The sequence below is a fragment of the Danio aesculapii genome, chromosome 17, assembly GCF_903798145.1.
Source record: "Danio aesculapii chromosome 17, fDanAes4.1, whole genome shotgun sequence".
Classification (NCBI taxonomy): Eukaryota; Metazoa; Chordata; class Actinopteri; order Cypriniformes; family Danionidae; genus Danio; species Danio aesculapii.
Genome location: NC_079451.1, coordinates 41,675,860 through 41,682,287, shown reverse-complemented (window position 1 = coordinate 41,682,287; position 6,428 = coordinate 41,675,860).

Sequence of the window (6,428 nt, the reverse complement as noted above, 5' to 3'; positions counted from 1 at the left end):
CCTGATGAGGACCTTTATTTTGTAAAAATGTGTTTGTTTGTTTATTTATTTATTTTCAGATCAACATATTGGTCTTTTTCTTATTTGTGTATGTATTTATTGAATTTCTAATTATTGTTGAATTTCTAATATGTATTATTTTAAATATGTGTCTGGGGAAATATTTTAATCATTCATACTTGGCCAGTCATGGCAAAAAATCTCATTTGAATTTGAACATGTTATCACGGTGAATTTGCATTTGTATGCTGGTCAAATAAAGTACATTAAACTGATTTCGACACTATGTAAATCTTGCGACTGGGTTAAAAGAACAGTTGAATGAGCCGCATTGCGCCCCCTGTAAGTAGAACTTTAGCGACGACATGAAGCGTGATATTTCCGGTTAGTTGTATCAAAATATAAGCCAAAATCTAATTGATAGCAGATCACTTTAATACACATAAAACCACTATGTCTATATTACTATTGTAAAGCAACCAACTATAAAGCCATAATAGGGCACTTTATTTTTTATACAAGAAGCGTGGTATTTCTCTGCGCTTGACTCATCAAACAGCATGATATGGATGTCTCTGGTTTCAGTGTAACTACTTGTACTTAGCAGAGCTATACATAAACACAGAGCTAAAGAGTATTAAATATCTGCTTATGTCTGGTGTTTTAGTTCTGCTGTTGACTTGTGTTTATTGCAATATGATTTGAGTGACAGTGCATAGAGACACATATGCATGCATCTGTAAAGTATTCATAGCGCTTCACTTTTTCCAAATTTTTATGTTACAGCCTTATTCCAAAATGGATTAAATTCATTTATTTCTTCAAAATTTAACACACAATACCCCATAATGACAATGTGATAAAAGAGTTTCTGAAATTGTTGAAAACCACATGTACAGAAGTATTGACAGCCTTTGCCGTGAAGCTCTAAATTGAGCTCAGGTACATTCTGTTTCCACTGATCATTCTTGAGATGTTTCAGCAGCTTAATTGGAGTTCATCTGTGGTAAATTCAGTTGATTGGACATGATTTGAAAAGGCATACACCTGTCTATGTAAGGTCCCAGGGTTGACAGTGCATGTCAAAGCACAAACCAAGCATAAAGACAAAGGAATCATCTGTAGACCACCAAGACAGGATTGTCTCGAGGCACAAGGCTGGGGAAGGTTACAGAAACATTTCTGCTGCTCTGAAAGTTCCAATGAGCACAGTGGCCTCCATCATCCGTAAGTGTAAGATGTTTGGAACCACCAGAACTCTTCCTAGAGCTGGCTGATGTTCTGTCGATTTGTCCTACCTCCCATTCAAAAAGTAGGTAGCACACTTTGATGACGCAATATGCCACCCATCAGATTTTGCTACCAGTGTAAATTTGAATGTGGAGTCGTGTGATATGAAGCTGTAATATCGCCCTACACCATCTAATCCTTAACCCCAACCTCAGAACCATTCAAATACTGTGTTTGTAGCATAATCTAATGGGTAGGATAAAATGTCAGGACACCAGCCATCTAAACTGAGTGATCGGGGGAGAATGGTCAGGGAGGTGATCAATAACCCGATGGTCACTCTGTCTGAGCTCCAGTGTTCTTCTAAGGAGAGAGGAGAACCTTACCGAAGGACAACCATCTGTGCAGCAATCCACCAATCAGGCCTGTATGGTAGAGTGGCCAGACAGAAGCCACTCCCCATCTGGAATTTGCCAAAAGGCATCTGAAGGACTCTCAGACCATAAGAAACTAAATTCTCTGGTCTGATGAGACTAAAATGTAACCCTTTGAAGTGAATACCAGGCTTTACGTTTGGAGAAAACCAGGTTCTGCTCATCACCAGGCTAACACCTACAGTGAAGCATGGTGGTGGCAGCATCATGCTGTGGGGATGTTTTTCAGCAGCAGGAACTGGAAGACTAGTCAGGATAGAGGGAAAGATGAATGCAGCAATGTACAGAGACATCCTGAATGAAAACCTGCTTCAGAGTGCTCTTGACCTCAGACTGGGGCGACGGTTCATCTTCCAGCAGGACAATGAGTTAGTTTATGTATTTTTGTTTCTTTTTATTTCAGATTAGCAAAAGATCATATTAGGAGTTAGCTTGTTTTTGTTTGTTGTTTTGGCCTTGCCCAGTTCTGAATTAATACCCTGTTTTCTTTGTTATATTTTGATATGTAAATAAACTTCTCTTTTCTTGATTTGACCTTGTGTTTAAGTCTCTAGAAACATCCCTAGACCTGAAAAGGTCGTAACACAAAGCACACCGCCAAAATATCAATGGAGGCTTCACAACAACTCTGTGAATATCCTTGAGCGGCCCAGCCAGAGCCCAGACCTAAATCCTATTGAACATCTCTGGAGAGATCTGAAAATGGCTGTACACCATCACTTCCCATCCAACCTGATAGAGATTGAGAGGTCCTGCAAAGAGGAATGGGCAAAAATTCCCAAAGACAGATGTACCAAGCTTGTGGCATCATATTCAAAATGACTTGAGGCTGTAATTGCTGTCAAAGGTGCATCAACAAAGTATTGAGTAATAGCTGTAAATACTTCTGTACATGTGATTTTACAGGGTTTTTATTTTTGAATAAATTTGCAACAATTTCAAAAACTCTTTTTTCACATTGTCATTATGGGGTATTGTGTGTAGAATTTTGATAAAATAAATGAATTAAATCCATTTTGGAATAAGGCTGTAACATAAAAAATGTGGAAATAGTGAAGCGCTATGAATACTTTCTGGATGCACTGTAGGTAGACAGACAGACAGACAATCAATTTGATGGACAGACTGGGAAATTGTTATTTAAATATCTTTATTTATCATTTATAAACCATCTATTTCCAAAAGAATGCATGGAATAAGTTACTCCTCTCATAACTTTTTTCTTATTTGATCAAAGATAAAATACAAAACATAGCAAGGTATCAATAAAAAAAAAATAAACCGTTTATATTACAAAGCGTCAGGACTATATTCGTTACCTGACCAAATACCTTAAACAAGAACAAATACAACACCAAAACAAGCTTCTGTTATAAACCACCTATTATTTTTTCATCCTACAGCACATACCATTCATAACTGTCAAGTACAAAACAGCAATGGGTTTAAAGTAATCAAAACCATGTGGGTAATAACCATTTTATACCCAACGATTAGCTAAACCCACTAGTCTTTGCATCTGAATGAACACGAGTTATGCTATTAAAATAAAAACAGATACATAATTCAGCCACTAAAGGCTGAGCTCACATAAATAAAACAACGCACTTGTCTGTCGTGAGAATAATGGGATGTTTGATATTGACATTTCCGCACTAGAAAAATGTACTGTTGACGGTCCACAATGGCATCCTGACATCCTCCGAAAGCTTTAAGTCATTGAGGGAAATGTTATAAAACTATATTAATATTTCAAGAATATATAGTCCAATATTCTAGCAAAGTGTTAATTATTTTAAAAACAACTAGAAATTTAACAAGGCTTACAAAAATGAGGGTCACATCTAAGAGTGTGTATTAACGACTGATTGTAAATTGAAAAATAAAATTATTTATTTACAGTAATCATGAAATATAGTAAATAGATCAACTTTAAACCTTCTTAAAAGGAGCAATAAGCCACATTTACATTAAAATTTTATATTAAATGTAAGAGTACGGAGTAGAAAAGAACAGAATTACTCAGGGACTACTGATGTGCATTAGGGCTGCACTATTTATCATTTTAGCATCGATATCGCAATGTGATCATTTGCAATAGTCACATCACATGTATACGCAATATTAAGGCTGGATTATACTTGGTTACTTCACAAGTGCCACAGCCATATCACCCTGCAGCTCAAAACCGGTTGCTCGCTGAAGCTGAGCAGGGCTGGTCACTACCTGGATGGGAGACCACTTGGGAAACTAGGTTGCTGTTGGAAGTGGTGAGTCGTAATGCCCCAGTATAGTGAAGGGGACACTATACTGTCAGTGAGCGCCGTCTTTCGGATGAGATGTTAAACTGAGATACTGACTCTCTGTGGTCATTAAAAATCCCATGGCACTACTAAAGAGTAGGAGTGTAATCCGGTGTCCTGGCCATGTTCCCTCTATCGGCCCTCATCTATTATGGCCTCCCAATCATCCCCATCCACCGAATTGGCTCTATCACTGTCTTTTCACTCTCCCTATAGCTGGTGTGTGGTGAGTGCACTGGCGCCGTTGTCCTGTGGCTGCCGTCGCATCATCCAAGTGGATGCTGCACACTGGTGGTGTTGTGGAGAGACCCACATCATGATTGTGAAGCACTTTGAGTGTATGGCCATACACAGTAGATGCGCTATATAAATACACATTACATTACAAGTGTTTTTTGAGGCCTGCGACTGTGTGAGGGTTTTAAAAGCATTCAGGAATAAGAAATTGTACCGTTTGTAACTTTGACAAATTAATAACGATAAATTGTATTTATTATTATTGAATAGTTTATAGACAATTATTGAATTGTTTATAAAATAAAGACTATGCAGTATTATTTACCATTATACTTAATATATTAAGTAATATATTTAACCATTATATTTATTATATATTTATAATGGTAAAATATAATTAACCATTATATTTATTATCATTTGATTATTCAATTACTGTATTCCTGAATACAGTTCGACTCCTCTGGAAACAATAAAACACAGTTTATTTAATTTAAACTTTTACTTTATTGAATTTATCTATGCTTGTAGATTGTTTCTTATATTTCATGCGGATACACTCCCCTACAGAATCATCCCAATCAATCTAAAATGATAAATTCTTTCCAAATATTTATTAGACACACGTAGTGAAATCTATTCATGTCGCAGAATAAAAAAATATTTCAATGTTAGATTTTTCCAATATCGTGCAGCCCTAATCTGCATTGACGTGATTTTTTTATGTCTTATTTTTACATTCGTCAGGAAACAGCTGATACCATTGTGTGTTTCCTGGCGAATAATAAAATAAAAAACTAAAATTTGTGTATGAAAGAACTGCACTGTAAAAATGCTGGGATCCACACAATCAATTGCTAGTTTATACAAGTTTAAGTCGATTGAACATAAAGCGATTAAGTTGTCCCGCCAAAAAATCCTCACGAGTTGTGTTGTTTCAGCTCATTTTAAATAAGCAGTTTGAACAAACAGCAAATGTCATTTTTTTCTGCATGGCAATTTAACAGATTAACACATGAAGTATAAAAATATGAATAATCTTGCTTTTACATTTTATTTTACACTGTAAATTAGCTTTACATAATATCAAGTAAAATGTCAAAATGAGAATATTCACTTCCTGTATTAGCAAATTTAACAGATCAACACACAAAGTACACTGAAACAAATTAGAAAAGATGATTCCTTGGATTTACTCAATTTTTTTATGTTAAGTGGTTGTAAACAATTTATTTGGGATGAATTTAAACAAAAAAATTAAGTTGAACATTATTAAATTTAATTTGTTTGTTTAAATTCAACACAAATAAGTTTTGCATGCAACACTTTTTTCAGTGTAGAAAAAAAACCCAAAAAAACTTGGTAATGCAGAACCTTATTGTTGAACGAACACATTATATATATATATATATATATATATATATATATATATATATATATATATATATATAAAAATACCCCAAATCCGCAATATAATCACCCCCCCCCCCCCCAATCTTTTCTGCTTTTATGTTTTAGAGTTGAAAAACAGAAAATGCTGTTTATTGTTCCTTACAGATTAAACGTTCAAACTCTGATGGGTTTGTATACACTCATTGAAACTGGACTGCGGGATTTCAAATGACAACAACTACATGAAAAGACATCTGACGCTGCATGGCTGTCCAGAATCGCATACTTCCCTACTATATAGTATGCTAAAAACAGTACACGAGCAGAGTACTACTTAAAAAAAGCATGGGAGAAGTACCTGGATGACCTACTACTTCTGGCAAAAGTATCTAGTTTGGTACCAATCGGTACTGAAATTTTAAAACCATCCATTTCCCGCTAACATGCGAGCGCTGTTGAGCAAGTACTTAAACGTCGCTGATTGGCCATTGTGTTCACGTGCTCAACACAAATGACTGTGATTGGCCATGAAGGTCATCGTTTCACCACTCTTCACCACCCAGTGAAACAGATACACAGATCATTTCTAGATCAGTTGATTCTTCAGTGGAAATGGATGGTTTTAAAATTGACCAAACTCGATACTTTTGACAACCCTAGCAGGTAGGTCATGTGATAATGACAAGTGGCAAATCTAGTACATCAGAGTTCCATTCATACCTCTCACATTCATACTATAGACCAAGTATGTCCAGACTCAGTCTTGGAGGGCCGTTGTCCTGCAAAGTTTAGTTCCAACCCCAATCAAACACAGCTGGCCTAGCTAATCAAG